A 20,800-nucleotide genomic window follows, 5' to 3' on the forward strand; every position below is an offset into this window, starting at 1 on the left:
CCCTGCGGCTGGACCCCCAGTGAACCACTTGCCATGTTTGGACAATTCTGTTGTAAGGGTTGCGTATGAGCACTGTGAATACTATTAAATGGTCAGTGTTATAAATATATAGGATTATTAATAAGATATATCACTTCTTTATAATGTATATACTGTATTTTCATTTTTTAACTATTTCCTACTAGTTAGGTTGGGTAAATGCCAACAGTACATAGTCAGTCTATCAGATCTTTAGTGTGCGACAGCTAATGACGTAGTTGCAATAATACATGATATCTGGATAATACAGATATTGTTATTTCCCAATATAGGCCCTGATTCATCAAAACTTTTACGCCAGAAAACTAGCGTAAAATACTAACAGTCACAACATGTTTTGGCAACACAAAGTTTTCAAGCACGTTTCAGCCAGCACCACCAAAATGGGCAGAACAGGGCTTGTTGATGCCCGCTCTTCTAATGACGTGCTGTGGCGAGTCGCACATCACTTTTAAGACATGCCTGATTCATTGAGAGGCATACCCCTCTTAATGAACGAGGACATCTGAATCTAACATGACTGGGACCATAGTATTCATTTTGAATGTGTAAAAGGTGAGATAAATACATCTACTATATAATTGTCTAAGGGTCACTTCCGTCTGTCTGTCTTTCTGCCTGTCTGTCACGGATATTCATTGGTCGCGGCCTCTGTCCGTCATGGAAATCCAAGTCTCTGATTGGTCGTGGCAAAACGCCCACGACCATTGCCATGACCAATCAGCGACGGGCACAGTCCGGCGGCAACATGGCCGCTCCTTCCTCCCCGCAGTCAGTGCCCGCTCCATACTCCCTGCAGTCAGCGCTCACACAGGGTTAATGGCAGCGCTAACGGACTGCGTTATGCCGCGGTGTAACGCACTCCATTAACGCTGCTATTAACCTTGTGTGACCAAGTTTTTACTATTGATGCTGCCTATGCAGCATCAATAGTAAAAAGATCTAATGTTAAAAATAATTAAAAAAAAATAAAAAATCGTTATATGTTCACCGTCCGTCGGCCCCAGAACAGGCCTTTCCCGCTCCTTGCGACGCTCCGGTGACCGGTCCATGCATTGCGATCTCGCGAGATGATGACATATCGGTCTCGCGAGACCGCTACGTCATCATCTCGCGAGACTGCAATGCACTCTTGAGACCGGAGCACGCGAGGAGCGTCGGTAAACGCTTCCTGGATCCGGGGGCCAACGAAAGGTGAGAATATAACTATTTTTTATTTTAATTCTTTTTTTAACAGGGATATGATGCCCACATTGCTATATATTTCGTGGGCTGTGCAATATACTACGTGGGCTGGGCAATATACTACGTGGGCTGTGCAATGCACTATGTGGGCTGTGCAATGTACTACACGGGCTGTGCAATGTACTACGCGGGCTGTGCAATGTACTACGCAGGTTGTGCAATGTACTACGCGGGCTGTGCAATATACTACGCGGGCTGTGCAATATACTGCGTGGGCTGTACAATATACTGCGTGGCCTGTGCAATATACTGCGTGGCCTGTGCAATATACAGTGTGGGCTGTGCAATGTACTACTTGGGCTGTGCTATGTACTGCGTGGGCTGTGCAATGTACTACTTGGGCTGTGCTATACACTAGGTAGGCTGTGCTATACACTACGTGGGCTGTGTTATACACTACGTGGCCTGTGTTATACACTACGTTGGCTGTGTTATATACTGCGTGCGTGGGCTGTTATATACTACGTGAGCTGTGTTATATGCTATGTGGGCTGTTATACACTCCATGGGCTGTGCTATATACTCCGTGGGCTGTGCTATATACTACGTGGCTGTGCTATATACTATGTGGCTCTGCTATATACTACGTGGCTGTGCAATATTCTATGTGGCTGTGCTATTTACTACGTGGGCTGTTATATACTACGTGGCTGTGCTATATACTATGTGGCCGGCCGCAAACAATCAGCGACAGGCGCAGTCCAGCCGCGAATTGGCGCGAGAGTTGAACCACGCTTCGCTAAATGGTCGCGGCCGGCCAAATCCTGTGTATTCAATGTATTATTCTAAAATCTTCATAAATAAACTACATACATATTCTAGAGTAATCGGGCTACCATTTAGTACAGTATAAGCATATATTCACATAATGTTACACATTTGTTATAACAATCCAGACTAGAAAGCATGGCGGTGGACACCAGTTTCTGAATTTCAGAGATTATTGTCAACGTGAAATATGAACCATCCAAAACAAAGCGATGCATTGTATGGTACAAATCAAGGTGCAAGGAAGAAAGAGTCAAATATCTTCCTGAAGCAAAATATATAAAAAGGCATGCTTTCTGGTGGCTCCAATTACTATCACTGTAAGGCATGATACCAGCTTGTAAAGAAATCTAAGGAATCTTATTTCAGAAAAAAAAATTATGAAAAATACTATTTTGGTGTTACTTGTATATTTTCAAATAAAGGTAAAACCAATGGGCAACTGAGATACATGAAATGGGATAATAATGCAATGTTACGGGGAGAAAGGGGAGATATTAAAGGCCATGTTCCCATGTCGCATAAATGCCGCTTTTTTTTCTGCTGTGCTTTTGGTGCAGAAAATCTGTTCAAAGAAAGTAAAAAAGACTTCATGAAAATATGTGGTCACTGTGGGGTTTAAACATTAAAAAAGTGTGTAAAAGGCGCAATTTTTAATCCCGGATCTGCACTAAAACCTGCATTAGACTACGTTCTGCTTTTGGTGAGTTTTTATGTCCCAGATTTTCTGCACTTATTACATAAATTGGGTTATATACATTTTCATCATGTTTTTGACGCTGTGTTTTTTGTCTCTTGTTGGTATGTCATGTTTTAAACAAACCTGCTTTTATACTTCTTGGTATTTCGCTTAGAAAAAACTTTTTTGATACAGGTATTTGCGGATTATATTATTTTGATGCGTTGCCACCACTGAAACACACATGCTTTTTTTTCTTGCCGATTTTTTGCATCTACTGCAAGTCTATGGGAAAAATCTGCACATAAAACCCAGCATACTCGCAAAAGAAATTGACCTGTTAGGGTATGTTTCCACGTTCAGGAAACGCTGCGTGTTTGACGCTGCATAAAGACGCAGCGTCAAACACGCAGCGTCCAGATGTTACAGCATAGTGGAGGGGATTTCATGAAATCCCGTCTCCACTATGCGTGGTAACACGCATCCGGCGGCCCTGCGATTCCGGACATGCGGCGCGTCTTTTTAGATCGCAGCATGTCCGTTTACCTTGCGGTGACGCTGCGCTGCCACAAGGTATAACACAGGGCCCTATGTGTGGGGTGCGATGATTCCGGATGTGTGCAATGAACACATCCGGCATCATCGCGTCTCCAGAAGGGGGCGGAGCTTTGGGCAGAGCGAGTTTGCCGCTCTGTCAAAACCGCCGGCCATCCTGAATGTGGACACATACCCTTAGGGATTTCAAACACGTGCCACAGGTTAGTTTGCACTGAATAAAAAGAAGCACGGTGTGCAGGAGATTTCTATATATCCCGTCGACTCTTCTGGAACTCTAAGATACTGCGTTTTTGACACAGTAAAAATATGCAGCACGAAAAACGCAAAAAAACTTATCGTGGGCACACAGCCTTAAAAAAACCTTAGTCAAAGGAGAAAACAAAAAAGCAGCATTTTTACACATGGGAACATGGCCTAAAGCTACTAAAAATAGAGGAGCACAACATTTTTCACATTGGATATCTATTAAATTGAAAGTAACTAAAGGGAATCTGTCACCAGGTTTTTGCTACCCCATCTGATAACAGCCTGATGAAGGGGCAGAGACCCTGATGCCAGTGATATACACTTACTCTGTTGTTTGCTGCCAATCAATAAAATCATTATTTTATTTATTTATCTGGTTGGCAGCTCTCTGTGTACACTGTGCATAGGCAGAAAGCTGCCAATCAGTGGTGGGGACACATGAATGTAGTGGCATAAGGTTTACTAGCCCTCTCCTGCTGATAAAACATTGATATTCTGAAAAGTACAGCAGACAGTAAAAGAGAAATCACTGGACTTAGGGTCTCTGTCTCTACATTATACTGCTGTACCATTAGGTGTCAAAAAGCTGCACAGAGTATATGTGTCACCGATATGCCTGGCCTTGGTGATGTGACACCTGAAAAAGGCTCCAGCACTGAAAAGATGCTGAAGGTTTCGGTTTAGTGGTGCAGTTGGGTTCAGGTGTCAGGAATGATTGGACATTGATGTGCGGGACCAGTCATTTCCATCCTTCAATTCAGAAGTTTCAGCAGAGTTAATAGAACAGCGGAGCTGCTCATATCTGCCTGACCGTGGGCATGTAGTATTTTAGAAGGTGCGTAGGATGCAGTGACACACAGGAGTCAGAGCAGGTTCTTTTATATCAAACAATGATAGTACAAGCAGGGGGGTAAAGCGCATGAACATGTGGATGGGAAAGTCAAATGTAGCAGGTAATAACAGGTTAACTTATCAGTCTCTGTGTGGTGGAGGAAGGTGGCTGGAAGATCCCTCGGCAGTGCCGCAGGCGGCGTGAGATGTCTCCGATCCGGTCCCGTAGAAGGGCGATGCACTGTCTCCTTGCGATGACTGGTCCTTCGGCACGTGGTCTCCTGATCCGGGCACACGATGGGGGACAAGATGATGGTCGGCGGCACAGTGAAAGAAGAAGATTCAGTAGACAAGGCCGCAGTAGAAGCACACAGTCCAGTGGACACAGCCACAGGCACTGTGCAGTCCTCAGCAGGTACCACAAGGATGGGACTAAGCGGTGCCTCCACGATGGTGAGCGGAGGAAAGGTATGAACTCCATCCTGGTCACTACCCGATGCTGAAGTCTCTCTGGGCTGAGGGTAGGATGTGTCGGCAGTCTCGCTAGCTGGGAATACAGGCGCAGCTAGCTGGCGTGGGTCCGTCGAGAAGGAGTCAACCACCTCACTGCTCACAAGCTCGTTCCTCGCCAAGAGTCTCGTCTTCCCGCTCAGACCGCTATTTATGTCGGACCTGCCCCCATCAGTCAGGTGTCCTGAACTACTCCCGTCAGAAATCTCTTCTCCCTGCAACAATGGTGACAGCGCCGACAGTTCTGGCCCAGACACGCAAGAGAGACCGTTAGTTTGTGTCTCCTCCGTACACTCCTCCTCTCTTTTCCTCGCCATTCCACAGGCGAAACTCTTCAAGGAGTGTGTGACTGTCTTCTCTTTTTCTGTGCGTATTGTTGCCAGACAAAATTTTCTTGGTCATAGTGATTGGAGGACCTGCCAGCTGTTGTTCGTTTGCAGCATCTCAGACCAGGAAAAGCAGTGGAGCTCTCTTGTGGGGCTGAATTTGGCTGTGATGGAAGAGCCATGGTTGAGCCTGTATCCTCTGGTTCCAACCTCTCGGAGCTTAATCCTTCACCCCCTTCTTCGTCCGCTTCTTCCACTGGCGTTTGGGCCGTCTCAGGAGCCTCGGGCTTCTCTCCTACTCTGACAGGGTTCTTAGACAGGCAGGGTCGGAGCATATTCTGGTGAAGAGTTCAAGTGGGTGCATCTTCCTTTCCTTCAGGCTGGACTTCGTAGACAGGTCCCTCTGGACTAACTGTTCTCTTCACCCAATACGGGTCTTTCTCCCAACGATTTTCCAGCTTGTCTCGAGGGCACTTCTCCCGCACTAAGAAACAATCTCCAACTCAAAACTCTGTTGCTCCGGATGCACGTACCAGCTCCTGTAATCTGGTCTGGACCAAACTGTGTAGGGTCTGCAGGGGGTGTCAATGTTTCCAAACTCAGGAGGACACTGAGACGGGGTGTACGGCAGAGCAAGAAGGGACAACAGGCTAAGGGATTCCACAGATTTATTATCAAGAACGCTGGAACAACACATGCAGGTAGATCTACAGAGTCCACAATTAGTCCAGTGGAACAGGTTCGGGGGCACCTCCCGATAATCCTTGTGCCAGGTAACAAAGCAATAGTCCACAATTAGTCCAAGGGATCCCAAAACAATATCACGAACGACGAGATATGTCCTCAGCTCAAGTCTCGCCCCGTTCGCTTCCGTAGTCCCAGATGGACATGGGGTCTTGCCTCAGCTAAGAATCCCCACTCCTTCTCCTTCAAGGATCAACTCACATCTGATCTCAAAATAAGAATAGATTGTCTGAGCTCCTGAGATCCGCCCATGAAGGGGTAGGGGTCACACCTTCTATTCAATGGTTGGGTCACTGAGAAGATTCTAGACTGGTGGGCTCCGCTCAGTCTATGTAATATGTACATTTGACTAGCCACCTGCTGTGAGGAAGAATGGCTATTCCTCCACTAGTGATGTTGAAAAAGCTTAATTACATTAGAGCTGAGGGCTGCAAGTATTGGGGGAAGGAGACATTGTTACAGGTGAACTCCCAGCCAAGAAAATACATAAATTACAGCTAATAGAAACCAGAGAACAGTTACATACATCAAATGGCGTATTATTCAAATACAGGACAGGGCAAAAGTACATATCATGACAATCCCTTCCCCTCCCAATTTGTGTACGTACCAGGGACCTCTACAGGTCGCTGGTTAAGTACACACAGGCAGAGCGTAACTTACATGTGGCTTCATGCAGCCACGAATTGGCATCGTAGCTCTCCCACATCATTGCCCAGGAGAACATCTGCAGGCAGACCACCCATCACCCCAACCACACATCGCCTGACCCCAAAACCAAAGTTCAGATCCACAGTGGCTGTGGGAATAGTCCTCCATTGTCCACCAGCCAGTTCAATGACAATCCCAGGTCCTCGATGGATTGCCTCAGGCCGAACCACTCGGGGATCAGCCAGTGTGAGGAAAGCCCCTGAGTCACAAAATCCAATAAGTCTCTGTCCATCCAGCACGACCTCCTGCAAGTGCTTACCTCGATGAGCAGAAGTCGTCATAGCTGCAGGTCGCACACCATAAACTCCTAGTGGTGCAATATGGGTGGGTGAGGCACTAGGCCAGTCCTCACGTAGTGGTGACACGTCGTCCTCCATGGCACTTGGGTGTACATAATTAATAATACAACTGGGTACAGGATTAATCCTCATTTGAACAGCTGGGCAGGAGGCTTGCAGATGCCCCGGCTGTCCACATCGATAGCATTTGTGCTGGGTCTCACTCCATCCAAGGCGTCCTCTTGGGTGAGGGGTAAGGGAACCTGGAGGCCGGCTCCCACCTGAAGGTGCTGTAGGGGTTTGAGGACGACTTCTCCATGAGCTGGCTGGGCATGAGGCCTGCAGATGCCCCAGATGCCCACAACCATAACACCTGCGCTCTGCTACTTCCTCTCCTCGTCGTATTCCAGAAAACGCAGTAGAAGCAACTGGAGGCACATTTACACGCATATCAGCATGAGGTGGTGGCTTAGAGGAACGGGGGACAATGGGGACAGAAGAACAGGGGGCCACCAGTGTTGTGGAGCTGGTAGGCCTCTCTCCATCCTCCAACAGAACCCTCCACTGAGGCTTGATGGTGAGAGCCTCATCAGCTAGAGCTGCAGCTTCCTCCACAGTGGCTGGTCTCCTCTCACGCACCCATTCCCGGATCTCAGCAGGGCACTTGAAGTAAAACTGCTCTTTTAGGATAACCTGGAGGAAGGTCTCCCAGGTTAAGGCCTCCTCTGCCTCCAGCCAGCGATGACATATTTGTTTGAGTCTGTGGGCATACATCTTGAAAGACACTTCCTCATCACAGGCTAAAGTACGGAACTGAGTCCTGTAAGTGTCTGGGGTAACAGCATAATGTTCTAGAATAGTCCGTTTAATCTCCGCATACTCACAGTTCACCTGAGGGTCCATAACTCTATAGGCTGCGACAGCTCCACCCTCTAAGAGCCCCACCAGATGTCGGACTCGGTCCCTTTCCGGGACTTCCATTAATCGACACTGATGCTCAAAGTCCTGGAAGAAGCCCTCAATGTCGCCTGCAGCCTCATTAAAGGGCTTGAAGTCTTTGCGGGACACTCTGGGGAGTTCCCTCATGGTGGGTGCTGGGGTTACAGTCTGTCTGGAGCTTCTAGCTGCTTCCAAAGCGATCTGCCTCTCCAGCAATGCCATCTCCTGAGCTCTGTCCTCGGCTCTGTGAATGGCCTTCCTCTCCTCGGCTCTGTGAATGGCCTCCCTCTCCTGAGCTCTGTGAATGGCCTCCCTCTTATCGTCTATGGTGGCCTCTTCTCCCAGCAATGCCAACTCCTCCTCGTACCACACAACCCACTGACTTTTTTGGGTATTTACCTCAGGCTGCAGTCTTTCCTCCATTTGCTGTGAGGGTCCTTCCTCAGCGTCATCTTGCAGGCGAACTCCTTCCAAAGCCTCAATAAGCTGCTCCTTGGAGAGTCCCTTAAAACGGACTCCTACTTCACGGGCCTTTGATTGTAGGCTCCCCAAAGTCCAGTTCTTGTACTCTGCGGTGTTGGTTCCCGATGTTGGGCCATTGTCCTCCATTCCTTCTGCTCTGATCCCACTGCTTGCCACCAGTTTGTGACGGGGTGTACGGCAGAGCAAGAAGGGACAACAGGCCAAGGGATGATTCCACAGATTTATTATCAAGAACGCTGGAACAACACATGCAGGTAGATCTACAGAGTCCACAATTAGTCTAGTGGAACAGGTTCGGGGGCACCTCCCGATAATCCTTGTGCCAGGTAACAAAGCAATAGTCCACAATTAGTCCAAGGGATCCCAAAACAATCTCACGAACGACGAGATATGTCCTCAGCTCAAGTCTCGCCCCGTTCGCTTCCGCAGTCCCAGATGGACATGGGGTCTTGCCTCAGCTAAGAATCCCCACTCCTTCTCCTTCAAGGATCAACTCACATCTGATCTCAAAATAAGAATAGATTGTCTGAGCTCCTGAGATCCGCCCATGAAGGGGTAGGGGTCACACCTTCTATTCAATGGTTGGGTCAATGAGAAGATTCTAGACTGGTGGGCTCCGCTCAGTCTATGTAATATGTACATTTGACTAGCCACCTGCTGTGAGGAAGAATGGCTATTCCTCTACTAGTGATGTTGACAAAGCTTAATTACATTAGAGCTGAGGGCTGCAAGTATTGGGGGAAGGAGACATTGTTACAGGTGAACTCCCAGCCAAGAAAATACATAAATTACAGCTAATAGAAACCAGAGAACAGTTACATACATCAAATGGCGTATTATTCAAATACAGGACAGGGCAAAAGTACATATCATGACAGACACCCCCGTCCATGGGTAGTCCTCTTCTGGGTCCAATGCCATCTCGTTGATTCCTTTTCCTTCTCGACCGAACAGAAGAGAGTAAGGTGTATATCCCGTGGTCCGATGTACTTGATTATTATATACCCATACCAGTTCAGGAACATACTCTGGCCACCGGGCCTTCCGATCCTCCTCTAGAGTTCTTAGCATCTGAATTGGTGTATGGTTAAATCATTCACAGGCACCATCACCTTGAGAATGGTACGGTGTGGTGTGGTATGAGACTTGTCCGGTACAGGCAGTGCAATTCATCCATTACTCTTCCCAAGAAACAAGCTCCCTGATCAGAGTGAATTCTCTTCGGACACCCATAGGGTTGGATGAAGTTCTTACATATTGCGTATGCAGCTGTCTGATCCCAGGTCGGACTCACCACGGCAAATTTTGTGAAGTGATCCACTGTCACCAGGCAATGTTCATAGCCCTGATGAGCCGGGCCGATGGTTAGATAGTCTATTGTCAAAAGTTCCCGGGGAGTGAAGGTTACAATGGACTTAACGGGAGCCCTCTGCTCTGGCGGTTTAGCCAGTTCACATGTCCGGCACTTCTTACAGGCCTTGTCCACTTTCGTTTTCAACTGGGGGTGGAAGATGACCCTTTGTAGCCATTGGAAGGTTTTTTCTGAACCAAAATGGGCTTATTGCTCGTGTGCAGCGACCGCTATTTCAGACAATGACGTAGTTGGAACGAGGACTTGCCAGGTCACATTTGGCTCACTCCGCAGTTGTGTTTTCCGATGCAGACTGTGAGCCCTCACGGGCAGGGTCCTCCCTCCTTATGTACCTCTATGCCTTCTTTTTCTGCTCCTGTTTAATTGTATTTGTCTATATTTGACCCCTATTCACATGTAAAGCGCCATGGAATAAATGGCGCCATAAAAATTTATAATAATAATAATATAATAAGCCGTTCTTTATCCGGAGTTGATCCCACTGTCATAGGATCTGCAACACCTCCAGGGACAAAGTACCTTTCTGTCTCTGAGAAGTCACACATTGTCTTAACATCGCCAGCTCACCATCTTCCTGTTGAAGCTGAACCCACTCATCTCGAGTTCGTCCCAGTATGCCGTCTGGGATGAGGAATGTATCTGTCCCTGCACTGCCACCACTGTCCTGGTGGACCTCCGGAATCTAGGGACCTCATCGTCTTCTAGCTCTTCGTCTCTATCCCACTCAGGTCTGGCACTCTTCCTCCTGGACAAAGCATCGGCGTGGGTATTTTCTGCCCCCCTTTTGTAGGCAATCTTATAGTTGAATTTCACCATTCTGGCTACCCATCGCTGTTCCAGGGCCCCCAGTCTCGCATTCTCCAGGTGCACAAGTGGGTTGTCATCAGTATGTACCAACACTTTGGAGCCAGATAGCTATTTCGTGAATCTACCGTCAAAGCCCACACCAACGCCAGGAGCTCCAACTTGAAAGAACTGTAATTGTCTGGATTGCGTTCGGAATCGTGAAGGGACCGACTTACATAAGCGATCACCCTCTCTCCTCCGTCCCGTATCTGTGACAACACAGCCCCAAGTCCAAGCAGACTCCCGTCGGTGTGGAGAATGAACAGTTAAGAGAAATCCGCGTAAGCCAGAATAGGAGCTTTGGTGAGTGCCTTTTTGAGATCTTGAAAGGCCTCTTCTTGTGATTCCTTCCAGCAGATCTTCCAGTTCTCGGCACCCGAGGGAACCTTTTTCAACAGCTTCTGTAAGGGCTTTGCCCGTTGAGCGAAGTTCTTCACAAACCGCCTATAATAACCAGTCAGTCCCAGGAACGCCCGCACATCCTTCACGGTCTCTTGAGTGGGCCAGTCTTGACATGGCCCACAGAAACGACATGGCCCAAGTATTCAATTTGCGTGCGGAACAAATGACACTTCTGCCGCTTTACTTTTAGTCCGTGTCTCTGAAGGCAGGCCAACACTTGTTCTAGGTCCTGTAGATGTTGCTCAAATGAAGCCGCAAAGACTATAATGTCATCCAGGTAGATGAGCATCAATTCAAAGTTTAAGTCCCCTAGGCACCTCTCCATGAGACGTTGAAAAGTTCCGGGAGCGTTGGCTAAGCTGAACGGCATATAATTGAACTCGTACAGGCCTATGGGAAGAATGAAGGCAGTCTTTGCTCGATCTTGTTCAGACATGGATACTTGCCAGTAGCCGCTGGCGAGGTCCAGTGTAGAGAAGAACCTAGCTTTCCCCAAAGCAGATAGGGACTCCTCAATCCGGAGTAACAGGTACGAGTCCCTCACAGTACAGGTGTTGAGTTTTTGGTAATCCACACAAAAACGTAAGGTGCTCTCTTTCTTCCGTACTAATACAATTGGAGCAGCCCACGGACCCTGGCTCTCTCTAATCACGCCGGCTTGCAACATCTGATTTCAGCATGCTCTCCACTTCCTGGTATGGTATAACTGTGGGGGAATTTGCTGGTAACGCTCTTTTATGGGCGCGGTGCTCGCAGTTGGTATTTTGTGCGTAATGGCTGTGGTGCAGCCAAAATCATCCTCATGGAGGGTGAAAACTTCTCTATACCTTCTCAGCAGAGCTTCTACTTGTTGCACCTGAATGGGTTTGAGTTCGGCCAGCTCGGCCCGCATTTGTTCCAGTATGGGTCGGCCCTCCTTGATGTAAAGAGGTTCTGGCGCGGAGACAGAGTTTACTGATGCAGTCCAGGGGTCTCCAGGTTGTACCTCCAGTTGTACTGTTTGGGAGGGGCATTATTTCCTCAGGTAGATTCATTATTAAGGCTATTACACTTCTGGGAGCAACAACAATGTCCTGATCTCCTAAGTTAATGCACCGGAACAGTCCCTTCCCACACAATGGTTAATGTATGTGCCACTAAGAGCCCTGTGGGTAGTTTAGTTGATCTGGAGAAGATGATTCGATTTGGACCTCAACCCCCTCCAAGGGGACACAGGCACGAACGGGCAGGGACAGTACTGTTTGTCCAGGTGAAAGAACGATTTTGGTGGAGGCCGGGACAATTACCTTTCCTAACACTCCTCCCTTACAGCTAGACTCTTGCACTTGGGCCACTCGTGCTAGTTGTTGAAAATTTCTTCTCTGCGGTGTATGTGGGCGCCACTTTTTTACAGTCTCGTTAGATGGCTCTGTGATGAGGAGACTTCCAAACTCCTTCAGCACATTCATCCCCAAGGTGACAGCTAGTCCATTACTCACTTCTCCTTGTGTCAGTACCACGCCTTTCCATCCCAGGTCTTTCCCACAGATAGACACTTGCATCCATACCACCCCTGCGACCGGGATGGGCAGTTGGTTGGCCGCCATTAACTTTATCACAGGGCCCTCCATTCAGGCCATTTTGCTCTGGGAAAATGTCCTCGGAAGTAGGCTTCTGGCATCGTTGTCACCTGCGAACCCGTGTCCACCAGGCATCGCACTTTACGTCTGTCCATTTCTGCACATATCAGGGGGCATGTTGACACTAAACTTGTGGGACTTCCACTACTCTTCCTCGCCTTTTCTGGCTCCGGGCAGTGCCCCCCCCAGCTCAGAGCCCTCTAGTTTAAAGGGCGGCGAGACGTCACTATTCCTCAGCAAGTGCACTCCTGTGTAACGTGTCCGCTCTCTCCGCAGTTGTAACAAGTGATGGGCCTTGGCCGGTGAAGCATTCTGGAGTTACGGTGGCATTCAGAAGTTCTCTCATCAGTTATTCCACCCATTGGGGTTCAGCAATGGCATTTATAGACACCCCAACGCTCTGGACCTCCCCACCGGGACTATGACCCCCTGCTCCTGATCACGCATGCATGCCTCACTTCCTACTTAAGGGAAAGTCATTTGGGGTTCACCCGTACACTTTCTTGCAGGGCTTGTTTTGTCAGCATGTCTCGCAATCCTGTCACTAGGAGGTCTTGTAACACTGTCTCTGGGTCCTACTCCCCTGCCGTCTTTTCTAATAATTGCAGTGTGTAGTTCTTGTAATGCAGTCATATATTGGGTTATGGTCTCCCCTTCCCTCTGCATTCTGCTAAAAAGATGTATTCTCAGTTTCCCTACATCTGTGGGGTCTCCGTGAGTCTCCTCCAAGATCTATAACACCTTGTTAAATGTATGCCGGTCTCGTGGGGTTCGTAACATTACTGAATCCCTGGCTTCTCCGTCCAGTGCCATAATGGCCACCTCAGCCTCCAGCGCAGGGATCATGGGGTGCATTCTCATCATGCCTCTAAGGCGTTCAGCCCAGCTCCACAGCATAGTGTTGCTCCCCGTGAATTTGGGCAAATTGCTCAGCATGGCCCCCAGGGAGAGGCTAGTCCTGGGGCCAACCCCAACTGCTTGGTCTGCCGCCTGCATGCTATTGGACTGCATCCTGCCGACTACGCCAAGTGTAGTATGTTAGCAAGTGCGTAGGATGCAGTGACACGCAAAAGGCAGAGCAAGGGTTAACAGGTACATTTATATCAAACAGTGATAGTACAAGTAGGGTAAATGGCGTGAACTTGCGAATGGGAAGGTCAAATGTAGAAGGTAATAACAGGTCTTTGTGCGGTGGGAGAAGGTGGCTGGAAGATCCCTCGGCGGCAGTGAAAGAAGCAGAAAGTTCAGTAGGCAAGGCTGCAGTAGAATTAAAGTCCAGCAGACACAGCCATATGCATGGGCCAGTCCTCAGCAGGCACCGCAAGCATGGGACTAAGCGGTGCCTCCGCGATGGTGAACGAAGGAAAGTTATAAACTCTATCCTGGTCACTACCCGGTGCAGAAGTCTCTCTGGGCTGAGGGTAGGATGTGTTGGCAGTCTCGCTAGCCAGGAATACAGGCACAGCTAGCTGGCATGGGTCCATCTGAAAGGAGTCAACCGTCTCACTGCTCACAACCTCGTTCCCCGCCAAGAGTCCCATCTTCCCGCTTAGACCGCTATTTATGTCGGACCTGCCCCCCATCAGTCAGGTGTCCTGAACTGCTTCTGTCAGAAATCTTTTCCCCCTGAAACAACAATGACAGCCCCGACAGTTCTGGCCCAGACACGCAATAGAGACCATTAGTTGGCTCTCCTCCCTACAGGCTCATACCCTGAAACTTCAGTCTGAATGAAGGACCTGTAGGATACTGGTTGGCCTTGCCAATGGCTGATAGGGTGTGCAATGCCTGGACGTCACGAAATGTATGGACATTTCTGTCACCTATATGAGACCCCAAATGCAGACTCTAAAGTTGCATTTACACTGAATGCTTATTGTGAATGAGTGTTGTAGAATAAATAAACTGCTCATCAACCACCAAACAAGCAACACTGTCATCTGGTGAAAAGATTTTTAAGCAGGCTTAAAAATCATTGGTCTCAGCAGCACCTTGTTCTGGATTAACAGAACTTGCACTGCTAAGGACATTGGCAGCCTATGCTTACCGTGCTGTTTCAAAAGTTCAATGTGCATCATTTAGCACGGTCTACCTGTGTAAGAATCTACAATATACATATGCCTATAATCCAAAGTAATTAAATATTTACAGTAGATGACTAAGGAGTTTGAGGCTGTACAGTGCATCCACTGTTAAATGAATGAAACAGCTGTTTTAAGCACCCGCAGTGTTAAAACTATTTAAACTTAGTCTTATAAATTTAAAGGAGTTGTCTCAATTTCTAAAATGGTTAAAATTGCAAATTGCTTTCAAAACGCAAGAAACATTGTAATTTACCTCGGATTAAAAATCCTCTCCGAACCAAGAACAGAGGGATTTTAAATTTTATTCTATACAGCTTTTTGCCTCGGTTACTGTCCACCCTGCAGTCCTCAGAGTAGTGGCCAATTACTAAGGCAATGAGTGCATGCCACTTACAGGCTCTATGCTTGCACTGCCCTAAAACTGGCCAGGCCACCAAGTCCAACCATCCTCATCCCCTTCTGCGCTCCTCCTAGGCTGCAGAAGCAAGCTGCCTCTGCTAGCACCATGGGAGTCTACTCAATTTGGATCAGTGGTGTGACCACTGATTGGTACGATCTGTCAATCTTGAGGAGAACACGAGCCCTCTGGCAACCGAAGAAGCCGTGAGGCAGAAGAGCGGTGTTCTCCTGAAGAAAGAAGAGCCTTGTACTTCCTTTTAGTTTTCAAAAATCTCAACTTGAAGTCAAAACACGGTACCAAGATATATATCTTTCCTGTACTTGAAGTCAGTCACTCGGATCCTTCACTACATAATCAATCATGTAATTTTTAGAGAAATGCAAGACCTGCATCTACCAGACATTTTTGTGGATGTGCTACAAATGTCTCAGATAGAAATACCATTTTTCATTCTTAGGCTGTGTGGACACGTTGCTGATTTTTTGTGGTTTTTTCGCATTTTTTCACGATTTATCCTTCGCTGAGCGCTTGCACCGGGATTTCCGTGTAAATCTCTGAAATACGTGATTCAAACGGAACCTCTGGCGGAAGATTTCCTGTAATGTGGCAGATGGAGGAACTGTGGACGCCGTCAGACCTGTGATCCGATGGTGTCCGTCTTTTTAGGAGCAGTTTTGTGCTCTTCAGAAAAGAACTGCACTGAACAGAGGCCAGATGGCGTCCAGAGTAACTCTATGGCCTCACTATAGTGAATGGATCCCTCAGGGTTTCACCTGTATCACGTCACTCAGAGATTTAGATGGAAACCCCATAGTCAGTGCTCAGTGTAGAGCGTCGGATAAATATGATCCCAAACGTTATGTAAAATGTTACAAATAAAAGCTTCAAATCAATCCACAAGAAAATCAAACCCTCACTCAGGTCCATCATCTGTTAACGGAAATATAGGGGCTTCCACGTTACTAGTAGAACAAAAGCTCTGGAAAAGCAAAATGGCTCCTCACCTGCCAAAAGAAATGTAGCAAATTCTGCACTTCCAAATCCAAATGCCCCCCTCCCTTCTGACCCCCACAGTGTACCTAAACCACATATATCATCATCGTTTGGCATTTCTGAAGCGATGAGAGCTCACACAACTTTCAGGTGCATGCCTCCAGAAGCACAGGCTGGGCATAATGTACTGGTGACTTCAACATACTGGTCACTACAACGTACTGGTCACTACAACGTACTGGTCACTACAACGTCAGTGTTCAATTTTCACTCGGCGACATTCATTGCTGCTTGTTTCTGGAAAATACCCATAGAGTCAAAATCATCACTACACCTGTAGATAAATTCCCCAAGGGGTATAGTTTCCAAAATGAGGTCACTTAAGGTGGGATTCTGCGCTTCTAGCAATTAAGGGCTCTGTATATGGAGTCCGCAAACTGTTCTAGGAAAATCTGCGCTCCAGGAGGCAAATAGCTCTCTGTCCCTCCAGAGTCTCCCTGCATAGCTAAGTAGTACAGTATAGCAACATATGGGGTATTGCCACGTTCAGTAGAAATTGTGGGACAAATTGTGGTGCAATTTTTACCCACTTCTTGTGTGAAAATATAAATCTGGAGCTAAAGCAAAATTTTGTTGGTACAAAATGTAGTTATTTTTTATTCACTGCCCAATGGTATAAAACTCTCTGACACACCCATGGTATCAATATGATCACTGCACCCTAGATGAATTTATTGAGAGGTGTAGTTTGTAAAATGGGGTCACTTATGGGGAGCTCTGCTGTTCTGGCACCTTATGGGCTCTCCCAGTGGGTCATGGCACCTGCAAACCATAACAGTAAAATCTGGCGCTCCTTGCCTTCTGAGCTTTGCACGGTATTAGTGCAGTCAGAAAAATGGACCTCAGTTTGTTGTAAAAAAAATCCTATTAGCCCTTAGAAAAATTAAAAACTTGGGGCTCAAACAATATTTTAGTGGTAAAAATGTAATTTATTCTTTCTTCACCGCTCAGTGCTATAAAATTCTGTGAGGCACATGTGGTGTTAATATGATCACTGCACCACTAGATGAATTCATTGGGGAGCGTAGTTTGTAAAATGAGTGGTTTCTGTTGTTCTGGCACCTCAGGGGCTCTGCCAATGTGACAAGCAACCCTGAAACCATTCTAGCAAAATCTGAACTCCAATATGGCGCCTCTTCCCTTCTGAGCTTTGTAGTGTGCCTCAAAAGTAGTATTCCCCCACATATGGGGTATCGGCGCACTCAGGAAAAATTGAAAACAAACTGTATGGTGCAATTTTTCCTGTTACCCTTATGTAAATGCCAAATTTGGGGCTAAAATAACATTTTTGCGGGGAAAATCCAATTTTATTATTTTCACAGCTCAATGTTAAACTTCTGTCAAGCACCTGGGTGTTCAAGGTGCTCACCACACATCTAAATACATTCCTTGAGGTGTCTAGTTTCCAAAATGGGGTCACTTGCAGGGTGTTTCCACTGTTTAGGCACATCAGAGGCTCTTCAAATGGGATATGACATCCCCTAATGATTCCAGGAAATTTTACATTCAAAAAGTCAAATGGCGCTGCTTCCCTTCCAAGCTCTGCACTGCGTCCAAACAGTGTATTTCTCCCTCATATGGCGTATCGGTGTACTCAGGAGAAATTATGCAACAAATTTTGGGGTCCATTTTTTCCTGTTATGCTTGTCAAAATAAATGTGAGAAAAATGTGAAAAAAGTAAAATGTTAATTTTTTTTCCCCACATTCCAAAAATTCCAGTGACGCACCTGAAGGGTTAATAAACTTCTTTAATGTGGTTTTGAGCACCTTGAGGGGTGCAATTTTTAGAATGATGTCACTTTTAAGTATCTTCTAGAATATAGACCCCTCAAAGTCATTTCAAAAGTTAGGTGGTCACTAAAAAAAAAAATGGTTTTGTAAACTTTTTTTTGTAAAAACTTATTATGTTATAACTTCCTAACGAAAAAAAATTGTTCCAAAATTGTACTGATGTAAAGTAGACATGTGGGAAATGTTACTTATTAACTATTTTGCGTGACATATCTCTCTGATTTAAGGGCATGAAAAATTCATAGTTGAAAAATTGTAAAATTTTCAAACTTTTTGCCAAATTTCCATTTTTTTCCACAAATAATCGCAAGTCATATCAAAGAAATTTTACCACTATCATGAAGTACGATATGTCACGAGAAAACAATTTCAGAATCAGCGGGATCCATTGAAGCGTTCCAGAGCTATAACCTCATAAAGGGACAGTGGTCAGAATTGTAAAAATTCGCCCGGTCATTAATATGCAAACCACCCTCGGGGGTAAAGGGGTTGTGTCTGCTCACAGTCCTATAAAATGGTACACATATATCACAAGGCAAAAGAATTGCATAACAGTTCATAGTTTTCCGCATTTTAAAAGCAATATTTAAATACAATTGTTATAGAACAAAACAGACCCATAATCGTTATTCAGCCTGTAATTTTGTGGATTTAGCATGTTTTGAGACTTGCAGTGAATTATAGGGAATAAAATTCTCTACAGATAGTAATGTGTATTTACATCCAAACATTTCTCCAGGAAACCTATAAATGCTAGTTCCAAGTAGTCTACACAAAGAGAAAATGGAAGGTATGTTGCAGGTAAGAACATTTGATGGATGGGACTAGACAATCTGTCATACACAATTAGATGGAGAACACTTAGAGGCTGCTTCAGGAGCACAGCTATAGGCAACATTGTCATTTACTAAGTGTTGTGAAAAGGCAATGCATAGCCAAACCGTCACAATCTAACGCTCCAAAGCCATCCCTGCCTTTCATTAAGTGAGCTGTGAAAATCAATAATGACAATTATCTGGATGACCGTCAGCATAATTCCACCCAGGATGCACTGCACAAACTATAAAAGACCAACCCACAGTAACACACCTCACTGCACAAATATACAGCACAACCGCCACTTAGGTACTGAGCGAAGTGCCAGCTCTTAAAGGACTGGAAATCAAAGTGTGAGGTCACCAACTGTGTTAGTGACATTACAGATTTTACTGGGTTCCCTATCCCATAATCATATTTAGTAGGAAGTCGAGAATTAAATGGCAAAACACATCACATCTGCACGTCGCAAAGACGGAATTCATGCAGCTAGATCAATGGCTCTGCAATATATAGAAACCATGAAACAGAGTAAACTGTAATCACTGTAAGGCTGCCGTCACACTCGCAGAATTTGGTCAGTATTTTACCTCAGTATTTTACCTCAGTATTTGAAAGCCAAAACCAGGAGTGAAACAATTAGAGGAAAAGTATAATAGAAACATATGCACCACTTCTGTATTTATCACCCACTCCTAGTTTTGGCTACAAATACTGAGGTAAAATACTGAACAAATACTGACCATATACTGCTAGTGTGATGGCTGCCAAAAAGTGTCCACCGTGCTAAGGGCTGAATTCACTCACATTCTGAAGTCATTCCTGTAGACTGTAAGCCCCAAGAGCAGGGTCCTCGCCCCTCTGTACCAGTCTGTCATTGTTAGTTTGTTTACTGTAAGTGATATCTGTCATTTGTATGTAACCCTTTCTCATGGTGCTATATAAATAATAATAATTCACATCTAATACCCATTCATTGAATCCAGCTTGTCATGGTATTATTTTTTTGAGGCACATTGGGTGACAAAAATAAGGACACGTAGAACCGCCCAAATAAATGGGAAGCACACCTGTCCATGAAACGCGCACAAGCCCTGAGACTGGCGGAAAGCACAGATTACTGCCATATATACATGCACAAGGAGGAACATGGATGGATCTGATGTGCTTGGTTATATAGGATTCCAGCTAAATGACTTCCATGTAGGAACACAGCGACGTATCGTTACAACCCGAATGCAGAAACTCAGTACTTACAATATATACAATAGCTTAACGTTTCCTGAATGGGACTATTTCTAACCATCTCTGTCGGCAGTGACACTTTATGATAAATTGTTGTGTTCCTGATAGTTAGTCGCATTTATTCCTACACTTTATTGCTTGGCGGATGTATGGAACGTTTCCATTCTACAAAACTGAACGATCAGCATTCGTGTGCATTGTACCCATCATCCACATCATGCGCGCCGCCTGTCATCTGTCTCTGCCTCCATCTGTCATTCCTTGCATACATCCCAGCTGGATCCTTTGTCAGTGCACACAATCTGCGTCACAGGAGGTCTCCCTACAATAAATAAGCAAAGGACTCACTTGCTGTGGCTGGAGGTCTGGTGCTTGGGCTGTGATCCCTTACTATGTATGCTAGACAGACTTGTCTCTGCAGACACAGGTTATGCTTCCGCCTCTAGCACAAACATGCTTGGTTACCTGAAACAGTAAGAGAGTAAGGCAGGGTTAGGGGTGTGTGTATTTAAACTGGCCAACCAGGCTGTGGCCGGATGTGCAGCCATCTACCTGCAGCGGAACACTTGACACGTAACCCTTTGCGTACTTGTCACTCTCAATGCAAATCCAGGATTTTAGAGTTATGTTATAAAATATAACAACTTTATTCAATAGGAAAACAAAATATTGCCATTGTAATTATTATTATACATTGCCTATATAGCCCCATTATATTCCGCAGCGCTTTACAGACATTATCATCGCTGTCCCCATTGGGGATCACAATCTACATTCCCTGTCAGTGTGTCTTTGGAGCGTGGAAGGAACCGAA

The 20,800-nt window shown here is 46.1% G+C and overlaps 1 protein-coding gene across 2 annotated transcripts in view; it reads right to left on the reverse strand.

The window, feature by feature from the left end:
- The window catches only part of PLEKHA6 (pleckstrin homology domain containing A6), a 234,861-nt gene that overhangs the window by 119,506 nt on the left and 94,555 nt on the right, over positions 1 to 20,800 (reverse strand). The window contains exon 2 of one of the 2 annotated variants that reach the window (XM_069756182.1): positions 20,335 to 20,451. The exons of the other annotated variant lie outside the window; for it this stretch is intronic. The gene's annotated coding sequence lies outside the window, so the exon portion shown is untranslated. The remainder of the gene's footprint in view (positions 1 to 20,334; positions 20,452 to 20,800) is intronic. 2 annotated transcript variants of the gene reach the window in all.

Source organism: Ranitomeya imitator, chromosome 3, assembly GCF_032444005.1.
Source record: "Ranitomeya imitator isolate aRanImi1 chromosome 3, aRanImi1.pri, whole genome shotgun sequence".
NCBI classification, from domain to species: domain Eukaryota; kingdom Metazoa; phylum Chordata; class Amphibia; order Anura; family Dendrobatidae; genus Ranitomeya; species Ranitomeya imitator.